Genomic DNA, 16,019 nt, shown 5'->3' on the forward strand with positions numbered 1-16,019 from the left:
CACTGACTCTATGACAGGCTCGTCCTCAGGTCAATATCTTTCCGGGGACCCATAATCTTACCTCGCTTAACTTCAAGATTGAATCGGTAACACTTGGATTTTCAATCGAGTTTGAAAGACTGATCACCCTCGAGGTCCTTGAGACTGATCTGATTAATTCAGAAGGCGTCATTATATCTCTATGGAAATTCATACATTTGCTTGACTTGGTAAACAATTCGACGTATAGATTCTCTAAATTGAAAAGTTTTTATGACAAATCCGTGGTCTCATAACATGGTTTGATCGTTATCTACTCGCGCCTTACGTTTCTGATTATGTTAAACTAAGCCAGGTAAACTGTAAATGTTACAACACCAAATTCGTGACCTAAAAAGAACTTACAGCACAGTTCGATTGATATCCGCTCGGAGTTAATAGCTAGAGGTACTGTATACTGTATACGGAATATCTGTACAAAGCGAGGTCTAGTCTCAGTATCTCGCATTAACGTCTTAATTCCCGATTCGCGAACCTAGCATTGAAGTCCCTTGTCAACAAAAGTGAGCCTCCAAAAGAGTGTCTAGAACAGTGTTAAAAAAAATCCCCAAAAGTTTGGGCTACATATGTTTTTACTGCGGTTGTCTCACCGGTATATCCCAGTAATTGACCTGAAATTACATGACTTCTTGCCCCTTACGATCCTCTCTTAGAGGATAATATTTGATGCAGGATATCATCGAAGTGGCAATCCATTTTCTCTCCAGGATATTTTACACCACAAAAGGTATGTATATTGACAAACGAATACTCTCCCTCGCCGTCCCGAGCGTCCAACTTATCTGAAGATCTTTGTAATAGACCCATGTGGTAACAGCCAGCACTTCCTTTGCTTCCCGATTGGCCTTCTTGTAAATTTGCCAATTAGCACGCGTTTTATCTTCAAGAAACTTGTGGTAGATGCGTTTCTTTTCACGGACCTTTATTTGGACATTGTCATTCAAAAGTCAAATATCGCGGTTATCAAGCTTGGTGACGACGATCATGTGAATTTGTAAATTGTGTTTTTAACTTTGTTAAGAAGAAGAAGAAGTGAATCATGCGATCAGCTTTCCATCAGTCGGTCATCAAATCGTTCGACTTCTTTAATAGCATCACGAAAATCCTTTAATATGGCGATCGCAACATCATATTGTGTCCGTAGACTACCAAAATAGACAAGCTTATAACGGTTTGGACTTCAAATTTCACTGTGGCAAACGGATTTGTTATCGTGACTGTGTGGCGGCACAACGGAAACATGAACTATCGACGGCATCGCCGGCAGCGGAAGTGCCTCCGTCGATGCACTAAACTACTGCCGGCACATTTAGCGGCCTTGCTTGAGGTCGACGCGGTGCACATCTTTCTTTTCCGAAAGCCAACGAGAGCGGACCTATGTCGTGTCACTCCCGAAGACGAAAACAAACTAGCGAGAACGACTATCTGCACATCTTTCGAACTCTTCGTGTTCACCAGGATGGCATTTAGTTTGTACATTGCTGCCCAAACATTTCAGAGATTCATCCACCATGTCCTACCAAACTTAAACTTCTGTTTCGTCCACATGGGCGATGTCTTGGTAGCTCTTGCTCCGAATCTGAGGATTTGAACCATTTCGAGTTAATTTTGGTCGTGCTCATTTTAAAAACTTTCCCCTGCCAACCACGGTGAAGGTTCTTGGGCATGTTAAACTTCTATTATCATTTCCTGCCCAAAGCCGCTCATCACCAAGCGATACTCAACGCTTACTCGTCTCGGCCCGAAACGGAAGACTCTCGCAAGGTTACGTGGTCTACTGATGCTGTCCAGGCGTTTGAAACCGTCATACCACAGCTGATTAATGCTATTCTTTCGGCATTTCCTCGGCCAGATGCACATCTAGCCGAGGAAAAATATATGATATATGTTGGTTGATGGTCGAAAAAAAAAGAAAGTGCTCCTCGCCAAATGTAGATGCAGCCATAGTTCATGTTTCCGTTGTTCTGCCACAACTAGATGTCAGATACCAATCAACTCAGTTGTGAATGAACACCTGAGGCAAATCAGAGTAATAATCACAGGCGAGCGCAATGCTGACCCACATTACCTCCTACAGTGTACTGGAATGAAATGATCAAACACACTTCAAGGCCCAGATGCCGGATTTTACCTAATACCAGCACTAACTACCAAGCATTTAGGCTCAAACGATCCTACCTACTTAAAAGACAAAGGGGCTCTAGTGGTGGTCGCCGATGGTAGGTTAGTGGGAGAATCCGTCGGGAACTCCTGCATGATTTGAACCAGACTGTAGACAATACCTGTAGCTGACAATATTATGGAAACTACAACAACCTTCTTGAGATGTTAAATTTCTTTGATTTCTCGAATCAGTGGGTCAAACTTCACCTTCTTCTCCAATAATCCATCAATAATATAAGTGAAGGGTCGTGTCAACTAACGATTCGTCAGACTTGTTATGGGATGTACGGCGATCAGTTAGAACCGGTCCCTATACAAGTTATAAGCAGAACTATCACGTATTGCTTGCGGCTCATATCGGTAAACCGGGCATCTTCCCGTGATCAGTCCATGGTTATATACAAGACTTTGCAGTGCAGTGCAATGGTCCAACGTTTCCCACGCCGTACCACACATGCTGCACTGGACGCTCTCCACTCGCTCTTTGATTATAAGCTTTTTGTAAGTTCGGGTAGCGACCACCCCATCCTGAATAGCACACATAAATCCCTGAATGGCACACATAAATCCCTCCGTCTCATCAAAGAGCTCCTCAGCACACAGCCATCTGTTCGACAAATGTAAATCGACAAATGGCTGCCAAAAAGAATTCGCGTGTTTACCAAGCATTGCCTTTGACTTCCATTCCTCTATCCGCTCTTGGTCCGACTCCAATCCGCTCAGAGGATTGAAAGATCTATCCTTCAAGCTAAGTGGAGCCAGCCCACAGTCTGCCTCACAAACAGCTACACGCAAGGGACTCGCCTGCTCTTAAGCGCGTGGTAAGTCAACCTGCCAGTGATGTAGTACCGCCACGTCAACCACGCCCCTACCTTCGGTGTCACGAGGTTCATCCGCTCCACGGCAGAGTTTGGATAATGCATTTAGAATTTAGACTTTGTAGTTCGTAATCCATTCAGCATGCTGGCCAGGGAACCCCCCAAATCCACCCCAATATTCTGTCGCTTCCTTTCCCGAAAATTGTACTGTCTGAATGCTCTGTTGGGAATTGTTAAATGATTCGAAAAAGCTTCGCTGGTTCCTCGCATAGGATGCATTCTGGACACATCTGGGATGACTTTCACCGCACCGTCACAACCGACTGCATACTTTTCTGCTCGAGTGCGTCCAGAATTTCAACACCCTGGGGATGACATAGTTTCGGTAAACACTCTTTATTTTTTACCCGTTTGCTGGCATTGCCAGAGCTGATTTGAGTCAGCCTAACAATGACCTACCTTAGTGAGTCAAGCCAACGTTCTAAACAAATTATCCATGGTGGATCTATTCGGTTATTCAAACCAATAACGCGAAAGCAAATCTTCTAGCCGTGCAATCACACAAGGGGTTGTAGTTGCAGTAGCGATATTTCAGCAGTCGAGATGCAATCTCATCATTGATTCGAGATAGAATTCTCGGAATTGCTGGAGATACTTAGAGTCTGGAAATACCCGCTATATGTAAAGGATCCACTTCCGAGAATTTTATACACGCTCTTTGGAATTAGTCCCGCACCTCTGCGGAGACTTCAGCTGGAAGGTGGAGAAGAGCGCTGCGACCAGTCAGTCTCACCATGTTTCTGATTCAGCCACGGTCCTTGAGTTACTCGAAAAAGCTCATCTTTGAATAAAGAGTGACTCCAAAAGTACCTTACCGCAGGTTTTGATTTGATTATCGGCTTGCCGAACGATATTGGACGCAGATTCGGAATTCACTTTTTAGTCAGGATGACTACTTCGGTTTTTTCCGGTGCAATGTTGAAGCCATCAATAATCATCCATGGCCTACCTGTCGCATCAACATGCCAACTATGCTTTGCGTCTGTTCGACGACACGTCCAGCAACAAGCGCCAACATCATAGGAAGCGTTGCTGAGGTCCGGCCCTTGAATGGATCCCTGCGCCACCCCCTACGTGACCTCCATCCTCTTTTAACCCTCTAGCATTTCATAGAGCAGCGAGCGATTCCTCAGATGATCTCTCAATATCCGTAAGAGATAGTTCAGTACGTGGAAAGTATGTTCTATCTTACTGAATTAAAGGCATTTCTGACGTCAAGCGTTACGAGGAGCACCACCCGTTAAGAACGGCGGCTGTGTGCGTCCGTTCGATGAATGGCATCCAGAACTTGTCTGACAGCATCAACTGTAGATCTAACCATTCTAAAGCCAAATTACCGCGGAGATAAGTGTCCGGCAGCACGTATCGCTTCAACGAGTCTACTTCTGATGAGCTTTTTGAGCACTTCCCCACCAATGTCAAGCATCCCAAGTGGTCGGTATGAAGATGACAACTCAGGTTCACCTTCCCCCCACAAATCAGCGCAAGGCTCGCCTGCCTTAATAAGGAACTCCAGACATCCTGGTTTTGCGCCGAGCTCCACCAATTCGATATCCCTAAAAGCTGTCTGGCGCCCTGACCTACGCCATCGCTCCATCTTAGGCAGGGTCTGCCTCGTCTTCTTTTCCTACCATAGATATTGCCCTTATAGACTTTCTGGGTGGGATCATCCTCATCCATACGGATTAAGTGACCCGCCCACCGTAACCTATTGAGCCGGATTTTATCCACAACCGGACGGTCATGGTATCGCACATAGATTTCGTCATTGTGTAGGCTACGGAATCGTCCATCCTCATGTAGGGGGCCAAAAATTCTTCGGAGGATTCTTCTCTCGAACGCGGCCAAGAGTTCGCAATTTTTCTTGCTAAGAACCCAAGTTTCCGAGGAATACATGAGGACTAGCAAGATCATAGTCTTGTACAGTAAGAGCTTTGACCCTTTGGTGAGACGTTTCAAGCGGAACAGTCTTTGTAAGCTGAAATAGGCTCTGTTGGCTGACAACAACCGTGCGCGGATTTCATGTGTTGTGATTTTCGACCCTAAATAGGAGAAATTGTCAACGGTCTCAAAGTTGTATTCTCCTATCCTTATTCTTCTTCGTGTTTGACCAGTGCGGTTTGATGTTGTTGGTTGATTCGTCTTCGTCGTCTTAGGAAGGGAAAATGCCCTCTTTTAAGCAAGCGTTGAACGCCCCGAACAGTAGGTCTGGCCGATGTTGCAATACCAGTTTGTACACCTCTGCTGGAATACCATAAGATTCAGGCGCCTTCCTGGTTTTCTAAGATAGAACTGCCTGTTTCAACTCATTGGTAGAGAAAAGTGACTAATCCGTGGCGCTCTCCGCACTGACATCATCAACCCATACGGAGTGTTCAGGGAATAGTGCCCGTACAATGCGGTCCATACATTAGGCCTTAAGTGAATAGGGTTTCGCAGAGGGCCGATTTTTCGGGTTACCAGTTTATAACCGAGTCTACCCGGGTCCCCATTCAGCTCGTCGACTAAGTTCTGCCTCTCTTTTAGGCTGATCTCTACTCAGAGATTATGGTGCATGCAGCTTCCGGTTGTTTAGACGTTGCGTCAAGCGTCGGATTTTATGAAACTCCTTCCGGAGCTCTGCAATTTCCGCCATCCACGAATACATAGAACAATTGCCCTCCGAAATATAGATGCTATTCAGGCCGTCGTTATCGGGTTCATAACTGAATCTACACAATTAGTATTAGCTTCAGTGCCAACACCTCCGTTGTGCCCTCCAATGCGACCTAGTTCAAGAATTTTGGCAAACCTCCCGGTGTTCACCCTTGCGATGTTCCACAGAAATAACGCTGGATTGTCATACACGGACAGTTTGCATCAACGACTTCCATGGCAATATATTGATGGTCGCTTGCCGAAAAGTCTTGCAGAACTCGCCACCCGACCGGCAGCGACACCAGTGATTCCGATACGAAGGTTACGTCAGGAATGCTTCCCTCGTAGCCTGGAAACCGGGGGGCGAGGGGAAGGGGAGAATCCGGTGAGCCATTTCGAGAATTCGTTTCCCTCTGGAGTCTGAGTGAGACATGCCCCATGCAAATACCCTAGCATTGAAGTAACCCCTGACCAGGATCTGCCCCTCTGGTCCCAAGATCCTCCAGTGCAACAAGTCCGCGTTAAATGTCCTGCATCGTCTCATTCTGCGTAAGCGAGACACTAGATAACGTTACCCAGACAAAACCGTCCCCTCGGCTCTGGGCCCTGGTTGAGTACCGTTCCAAACCCAGATAGCAGCGGAACTATATATTTTGGGTTGCCATGAAGCTGGGTCCTTGTGTCGGTATCGCTCACTGATGAGCACTAGATCAACTTTGGTCTGCACAGTAAACTGTGCCAGCAACTCGTGAGCGGTTGCACTCCGGTGCATATTTATCTGGAGGGTGCACACACTACCCTTGGCAGTATCTTCATAGGCCAGACCATAAAGCGAAATTTCTGTCAGTCCAACTTAGCATCCCTTACCGCGACCAAACCATTCCATTTGCATTTTCTTACTAAGAAGGTCAATTTGTCTAGGATGTAAACACAACCTCTCATTTGCTTGAGTATGGCGATGGTAGAACAAGTAAGAGAATAATTAATGAGAGAATAATTTAATTAGCGAAAATCTCAATTGCAAATATTTAATTTTTGCTAATTATAATCGGAAATTCAAGAGTTCATGACTTACTCCCAACTTATAGTCATCCAAGCTTTGAAGTGAACATGTTGCTGGGAAAAGTGTATTCGAAACGAGATTAACGAACATTGCGACGGAAAAGATACTCACATTTAGATGCTTCGCTCAACCTTCGTCTGAATCTGCAAGTCTTCACCTCAAAGGTAACTGGTAGAAAGCTCTTGGGACGATCTGCACAAAATACAAGAAGTCACTTCACAGAGGCTGGTTATGCTCCACGTTGTGATATGTTGCTTATATCCATATTGAAATCTAGGCTTGCTCTCAGTTACCAAGTGGACGTGGTTCGTGGAGCACTTGGAGAGGTACCGGTGAATTAATTCGCGATTTTCCCTCTTCAATTTGGACTTTAGTTCGATAAGCCGCGAATCTAGTGCCAGACACTCTGATTGAGTTTTCAGTTACATTTTGGCGACCACAAGCTCAAACTTTCCTGGTTCAATTCAGGTTTCATTCATCAAGTGATCTTGCGGGAGGTTGGCACGTGCGTAAGGAAGTTAGTATCCGCGATTCGATCCCGGTATAGTGCGTTGATAAAGATCGAACCGAACAGTGTCAGGACTCACAGTGCCTTGTGAACGCAGGACCTCGCGAAACATTCACATTACCTAGTTTGTTGTGAATCTCTTGTGAAATTTCCGGGTGGTATCAAGGTTCATATCAGGGGGCTGTAACTTTTATGTAAGTTTTACAATTTTTTTCATTCATTCTATGTTTCGAAATGCGTTTCTTCCATTTTCCATTGTTGAAATTTGAATTTTCATAGCCAGCGACGCATTTTAATGCCTTTCGCGGACATTTATTGTTCACTTTGAGTTTATGTTAATTTCACAGCCAATTAAAATATGCGAAACTGAATAGAAAATGGAACCCCGCGCAAAGGCCGAATGTGTAACATTTCGGAGGAACAATTTGAATTCAAAATTGTGGCAGAGATGAGCCAAGGGGCCATGCTGTTCAGAAAGTTAATAAAATTTTGTTTGGCTAGTCGTGCGGTCACCATAAATAACTGCAATAGAGGAAATGGTAACATGAAGTTACTGAAGTTGCTGGGAAGGTATTGGGCTACCAGTTAAGATTTCATAATTCTATCTGGGGTCGTCTGTAGTCATTGGTAACTGGGCATGGGAGTAGAAATGAATAGTCGAAACTCGTAAAAACTAAATGGCAAACGCTTTTTTTCACCCCCGGAGTCCAGCACATATTTGATCTTCTGAACTATGAAACCTTCTTTCGACTCGACTACATAGCTTTCAGTCCTCCCATTTTGCAACCATAATCTAGTAAGAAGTGTCTATGAAAGCGGGATTTTAAATTCAGATAAAAAATTGAAATAGATTATATCTAATACCACCAAAGAACTATACTCTTGTTAAATTCGTCCGCCAGTGATTAGCCTGTTCCATTACTTTGGACTTGAAAAACTGTAAAGCGGGTCAAAAACTATCCAAAAAAGTTAGCCTATTGCTGAAACGGAACCTACTTTAGCGTTTCACAATATATTCAACATATGCGTTGATATCGATGCGAACTTAACATAAACCCCTTCAATAGGATGCCATTTTTTGGATATCAACCTAAAAATCCTTCATTCTACCAGGACCAAATTTTCAACCTTTTCACCCTCGGGCCCCCAAAGGAGGTCTTCTGCAATTATTTCAGTTGACCGACATCGCGTTGTCCATAGTCTTGAAAACGATTTGCTGTCCCCGTTGTATCTTTCGATCTTCACTTACTCATCTGAACTGAACTTGATTGTCTTTGAAGGTACCTTTTACTGTACGGCTACGTATTCTGAGGTCCTTTACATGTGCTAGCCCATTGGAATTTTCGTAACTTTAGGAGGTCAAACCAAATGGTTCTTCATGCCACGGTGTAGATTGCACTATGACCATGTCCATCGTTACCAAAATTTATGTTGACCATATTTTCCAGGTTCCAGAATAAGCTCTTGCCGGAATAGTCTATTGGACCCATTTTGGCATAGCGTTATCGTTTTCCATTCGTTGTCTTTCAACTCATCTTGCTGCCGAAGCTCATTCATGTGCTGCTGATCGCATCATTTATGTCATCTCTAGACCCGTACTTTAGTATGTCTCTAGTATCGACTAGTGAAATATTCTACACCAGGTTATCTTAATTCCTTGATCCTAACTCCTTGCTTCAATCCTGATTTTGAGACTTAGTTTCTTTGGTACCTTGATTTATAGCGCCGATTTCGATGGTATTCTAGAGTCAAGCATAATTTTTCGAAGCGTAACTTTACCTCTAGTGTCATACGATTGTTGAAAGTCGAAAAAGGTTTAATACCTTAAGGTTAAAGGCGCAAATCAGTACCTTAGCACTTCTAGCAGATATTACTACCCCTACTACAACTTTGAAAAGGGAAATTGCTGATGCAACTAACCCTAATCACATAGGCCAGCCGAAGGCCTGGTGGACGCCGGAGCTTAAATTGTACTTTAAAAGGAAACGAATCGCGTATAGGCGATTCAGGGCTAAATCCAGCACCTCAAATGTTCAACTATTTGAGAAGGCGAAGCGGAAGCTTTGACTTGAAATTTGGTCTGACTTACCTGTGACAAAAGACGTCAAGTCCTTTTGGAATTCCATGATTACCTCAGCCACAAGTTCCCATGTTGGGATCCTAAGAAAAACCTTTAATATCTTTATTTTTTGGCTGGGCAGTACCCCCTTCCCTCTCCTCCGGATATATTTCGGTATCCCACTGTTTCTCAGCTCAGAGCTGACTGCTGCATTGCAAAGTCACAAGCGAGCCCCACCCCTTGCACAGATAATATCACTAATCAAAATGTACGATAGTTGGAGCCGGAAACATTCTCTGCGCTGCAACAGGAGCTTAACCTCATCTAGTGCAGGTTAGGTCCTCCTTAGGACTGGTCTATTATTCGGGTGGTATTCATCCCAAAGCACTTAAGGACCCAGAATGTTGAACCAGTTACGGCCTTATTGCTCTCATTAATGTGTTTGCCAAACTGTTCAACTGTATGGTCAAGGTTCGTATCAATAATTTCGTTGATGAATACAAAGTCCTGCCTGCTAAGATTGTTTTATGGGTGTCAAGAATAATCAATCAATGCCTATAACTTCAAGTTGGAAATGACATTTCCCAAGGACGCGTTTTAAGTCCAATGTTGTTTAACATCTAACATATACAACATCCCTGAATAATGAATGCTCTGGTAGCATTGGAATCTTCCAATATGCGGACGATTTCCTCATTTTGGCTACTAAAAACGATTGGTTGTTCAATTCCAAATGTTTGCAAAGACAGATAAATGCGTTTGTTGAAGAATCCCGAAAATTGGGCCTACCAATCAACAAAATCCCAATCTATAATCTTACCCATGTCAAATTTATCACCTTTTTAGGTAAACGGTAACGAGGACGAGTTCGGTAAAATACCACTTGAACTCCATTATTCCTAAAACCATAAAGGCCGGCAGGTCTATTAATTCTTAAACTGGTTCTTGGGGTCTCACATCCTGTAAGGTGATTAAATTCTACAGATCTGTGGTAAGGCCCATTATAGAGTATGCCGCTGTGTCCACTATGAGTCTGTAAAAAATACTTTGCAAAAACAAGCTCAACTCAAAATCTTTTTGTATCCTAAAAAGATGCTAGGGGGCTGACCAGAACCAACCCATTTTGCCAGATTTTTTCTTTGGCCAACGAGCCGCCACTGCTTTCCAGAAGGCCCCTCCTAGCAGCCAAAGGACATATGGCCTAATAAATCATTTCGCAGCTTATTTGACACTATAATTCCCAATGTTATTCCCGCAACCCCTAATAAGATCCAGGGTTATCCTGTCGTATGATTTGGGGACCACCTGTGCAGAGCCCAGGTGCCACCTGCGTATGGCAGGGCGGTGGCAGTGGTTCAAATCAAAGGGTTTTCTTGTCTTGGCGTTCATGCGTGGTGAGATTGTCATCGGACACAATCTCACATTTCTCCTTGGATATCAGTTCGGTTTTTGCGGCTGAACTTTTTGCCGTGCTCCAGGCCATCAAGGTGGCTTTCAGGATGGGTGAAGAGAGGGTTGCTATCATTACAGACTCTCTCTTTAGTGGGCAAAATACATGCCTTTGCTTCTGACCTTTTAAGTAATTTTTAAGTCTTTAAAACTTCTATGTTGTCCGGGGCACGCGGGGCACCCATTAAATGAATTCGCCCAAATATACAGGTCCGTCAGACTCTGGGCTCTAGGCAAAAAGTTTGGTCGCACCCTCCCCTGTGGATGTTCCGAACGCAACTTAGGAACACTATGAGTGTTCCTAAATTGGAGAGGGCGGAATGGGAGGATAGCTTTTTGGCAATATCACGTGCCAAAGAACCATTTCTCTTTAACATTCACGCTACTTTACGAAAAATGCAACCGGAGGCCACGCTTACGCTTTCAGCTTCCGAAGAAAAATAACTGATCAATCACACATCTAACAAATTTTTCCCAAAAACTTTGGAAACATAGATACAGATAAATGTAGCACTTGGTGACGTTGTTAGAGAAGCCAACGAACATCGGGAAACCGGAAGCTAAAGGCTTAAGGTATGAAAGGTTTTGTGTATTTCTTTTATAAAGAGACTTGAGTGTGCATTTGTCCCATTAGTATGTAGCACGTAACATATGTGAAAATATCCACGTTCAAGTAATATTGACATTCATAGTCTCGAATTTGCAGAGAATCGACAACTTTGACCTAGTATAACTTTGTTAATAATATTGCGATTTTCACCAAATTTGGCAGGATCATGCTCTATGCTGTCGCCTATATTGCTTTCGTGATTCTAGGGTGAACTTAAGGGGGGTTTTCCTGTCAATTACTAAAAACAATTGTAAAGGACTATTATTAACTTTATTTGAACAGGTAGGTATGGAGGGTATTTCGGAGCCTCGGCACCATATAGTGGCAACCCTTTGATTTTTTTCAGGTTTTCGGGTAGGTAGTTTCTGAGAATGGGTTCGTTAAAAAAAATGATCACTTTCAACCCTCCGCACTCCCAACCTTGCCAGCAAATATCAAAATTAAGACCGGGTTCAAAAAGTACTAACCGAGCCCTTTAATTTGATACCACATGACTATATTTGATGAAAAAAATATACACCCCCTTTTGCATGTATGGGGACCCTCCTTTAAATTCAACGTAAAAGAATGTAACTCACTATATGCGTGAGCGTTCACAGTTCCCACATTTCTACAGACAGCCGATTTTAACAAGGTTTTGTGTTTACACAAACGGGTTTGTGTTTACACAAAACCTTAAAAAGAATCAAACTTAATAAATTTGTGTTTGGCTTTTTTTGGCTATAAACGATAGTATGTTTCTGCCAACATAGGATAAGTGCCTGCCAACATCCTGTTGGTGTGTTTCGTGGGTAGTATCAGGTCCTATTTGGACTGGTAGCCTGCCGGGTCCCAGGGTACAAACCAAAAACAACAACAACAATGCTCTGACACTACATTTTTCCCCAGAGAATATCTAATCTAATGTTGTTATAGGACATGCACAATAGTGAAACCAGAGAGAATTGTTTTCCATCTGAGACTTGCTGACAATTAATTTATGGTTTACCTGAAATTCATCAGCAATTTTCTTCTATAGTCCAATCTTTAATTGAGGATATTTTAGCTTATCTAATGATATGCTCAACCTTCTTTTTCTTTAGCCGCTGTTCCGGTCACAAGCGGGTTCAGGTCGTCGTGATCTGTCGCTGCATTTTCCTGATCTGGATGATGTTGCGGTACAACCCCATATCGATCGCGATTATCATCATTTCGGATGTGATTAACGCGTATTAAGCTAATTTAACGTAATATTCTCGTCTCCACAACCATGAGACGGCGTTCATTGCCTTTTATAGTCAACTAATACCCACAACCATAGAAGGAGATAGGACGGACAACACTACTGTAAATTTTCAATTTGAAACTTTCATTGATATGTCGATAACAACGAGTGCTAGTTGTAGAACATCACTTCATCCAGGTTATGCTAATACGTGGAGCATTGCCGGCAGTGCTTTCTCGTCGGTGTAGCTCTAATCCATGTGATACCAGCCAATCCATGATCAGCCTAACTAACTTTTCAAATGCCCAGACAACATCCTCCAGGTGGTTGTCTACTACGACAAATCGGTTTACTGTCTGTCTGTCTATCACACGCATTTTTCTCAGAAAGGTTTATACAGACAGACACCAAATTTGGTAGGAATACAATGAGCTGCATCGCTCTACATGGAATTTAATTAGGAGGGTCTCCATTCATTCAAAAAGGGGGTGTACAGTTTTTTTCACCAAATATAGCCATGTGGGGTATCAAATTAAAGGCCTCGATTAGTACTTTCGAAAGTTGATCTCAGTCCTGGCATTTGACACAAAGGGAGGAGAGGGTGAAAATTAGTTATTTCTTTCGCGGACCTATTCTCAGAACCTATCCACCCGAAGGCTCCGAAATACCCTCCTCCTCCTCTCTTCAAATAAAGTTAATAATAGAATATTACCCTAATTTTTAGTAATCGACTGCAAAACCCCCCTTAAGTTCATCCCAGAATCATGAAATTGGAGTAATATAGGGTATTCTATAGAGCATGATCCTATCAAGTTTGGTGAAAATCGTACTATTGCTAACAAAGTTCTAATAGGTCCAGGTTGTCGCTTCAGCGCAATTTTGAAGACTTTGAATGTCTGTAGCTAGCGAAAATATATATTCTGTCATAGTATATGCAATATATTACGTGCTGGGCACTAATCTCCACTCAAATGTTTTTAAGTAAAAAATACCCAAAATAAAAAAAAAAATTTCAAAATCTGTACACATTTCTAATAACACAAACAAATATGTCAAAGCTAAAGATACTTTCTTTATTGGTGCAAGTATTAAGTTGAACATTAGCGGGATTATCCATAATCTACTCCATTATATCATCCTACAATCATTCATCCTCTTTACAAGCTGTTGTTGCTATGATACTACTTTCACAGAACCCATGATGCTCTCCACAGATTCGAGAAATCTGTTATCGTATATCTATCAATAGTTTTCAATAAATCATAAATTCATTCGAAAGATACAATCATTGTATCTGTACCCATGGCAGCATATCCTATTGTAGTCACAATGAAACCTTAACACTATGGAATCCATCTGTACTCATAAATCCGCAAATCAGTTTCCAGAAAAAAGCATTGTCATTCCTGCAAATACCGGCGGATGCACTCAATCTGGCTTATTTCTTATTTGATTAAATAATGAAAAGATACTAGATTCATGGAGAAGAATAACTGGCGAGTGGAATATGCAGGCATACATACATAATTTTATGGCAAAATCCTCAAAGGTGTAGGTCCCAAATTAGATTCACAATTATTGTCTGAAACCAATTAAGAGGAACAGAATTTGACTTGGAATCATCGAGTACAACTTGAAAAACCTGAAATGCAATTTGTTATTGCAAATTACACAAAAAGATGTCTACTTCAATGGAATTTTAATTATGAATTTATAATTAAATATGGACGATGATGTTATACAATATGAGCTCAGTTTATGTGAACTCATCAAGGTCATGCAACTTTTTGATTGAAGTCAGGGAATTGTCCTTTTTCTGGGAGGGTTCAATTCAAGTGGCCTCCGGTTCGAATCCTGATTTGTCGTACGTGTTTGTTTCCATCTTTGCACCTGCAACTGATTTTTGTTCATGGAATCTTATTAGAAGTGGAATACTAAGAAAATAATACAAAAGAAGAAGGGATTGTGCCAAAACTCTATGCTTCACAAAGGAGTGAATCAGATTAGGTCTCCTAAGGCTCACTACAAATGTGCTAGTAATACTAGGATCGTAGGACCGTAGTAGTTTACTACTACGCACACGAAGATGGAAGCAATGGATTGTGACTCTCTAAATGGTAAGGAATTACAAATTTTGAATTCCAGGTCGTGACCAAGGCACAAGGCCTCACCAGATTCATGTTCCCACACGGAAAAATCTGCGGGAGGCAGATTCTACACTTCAGTGGAAAGCCTGCACCTAGTGCCTACGGCGGGGTCAGCCAGAAATTATTTTATGGTAGCTCCCTTAATGAGAGGAACTGGAAACCTGACTGCCGGCCTGTCGGTGACACTGCTGCCTAATTTTTCCAGAAAACGGGAGAGAAAGGCTAGGCAGAAAGAAACTTCAGACGTAAATGAGAAGGGATTGCAGGCTTAACTGTGAGAACCTTCTCTTCCGCCCATACCAGGAAAAGCGGAAGAAAGGGAACTTGGTGACGTGAACACAGCTGGTCTAATTCCAGTATGGGAAACAGATCCATGCAGCCCAGACACCGTGAACCAAGCCAACAAAAATGGAAGGCACTGCGAAAGAAGGCGAACTTTTTTTGAGAATCAAAACTTTTGGCGGAAGGGGAGGATAAGCTAAGTAACCTCGGTGGCATTCACACTAGACCACAGTAGGCAGTTAGCAGCGATTTTCACAGTAGACCACACTTATGTCTACAAACATAAGAGTTAGTCAAATTACTCTGCAGCGTGCCAAAGCCTCTTCTTATCTACTGGCAAAGTTGTAGGACTGACCTTACATATTTCGAGTACAAGGGTCATGGATTGATTTGAACCAAATCTATGGTATTGGATCATAAACATGAGCAAGGATCTTCTTCGAAACCGAAGTCGCGACCGGGTCCTGATGTCAAAATTGTTTGAGGCAATCATGCTAAGACAATTCTGCTCCCAGAAGCACGTGGCGGTCAACTTACAATATCAGGTTAATGGCAGGAGGACTGAAACATCATAGTTGCCTCTACTTACTTACCCTATAATTCTCTGTATTATCTGGCGACACAAGAGCTAAGGGAATGCAGAATCAAGTGGCCTTGAACTCTTAATAGTTTGTAATGCGAGCGCTCAGCATATTTCTTGGGACAGTAGTAAATGTAATCCTATAGGAGAGAAGCTGTTTGAGCGTAAGGTGTGCCCTTACATTCGTGGAGCCAAGACTAAGTGAGGTTATCAACTCTTACAGCTTTGTAATGCAGATTGTTCGGTTTTGTTTTGTTTTTATTTTTGTTTTTAAAATCATTTTCATTTTTAAGAAATAGGTAACAATAGATTGGAAAAATGAACAATAAAGAACAATCTTTTAAAATAACAAAAATAACTTAAATCTAATGGCCACTGTGGGCTCTCAAAATTTTTGAAT

At 42.4% G+C, this 16,019-nt stretch overlaps 1 protein-coding gene across 1 annotated transcript in view; it reads left to right on the top strand.

Annotated features, from left to right (window-relative positions):
- The first annotated feature begins 7,055 nt into the window (after positions 1 to 7,055).
- The window catches only part of LOC119659534 (glucose dehydrogenase [FAD, quinone]), a 240,024-nt gene continuing 231,060 nt past the window's right edge, over positions 7,056 to 16,019 (top strand). Inside the window, exon 1 of the mRNA XM_038067675.1 lies at positions 7,056 to 7,482. The gene's annotated coding sequence lies outside the window, so the exon portion shown is untranslated. The remainder of the gene's footprint in view (positions 7,483 to 16,019) is intronic.

The sequence above is a fragment of the Hermetia illucens genome, chromosome 6 (assembly GCF_905115235.1).
Source record: "Hermetia illucens chromosome 6, iHerIll2.2.curated.20191125, whole genome shotgun sequence".
In the NCBI taxonomy this organism is placed as follows: Eukaryota; Metazoa; Arthropoda; class Insecta; order Diptera; family Stratiomyidae; genus Hermetia; species Hermetia illucens.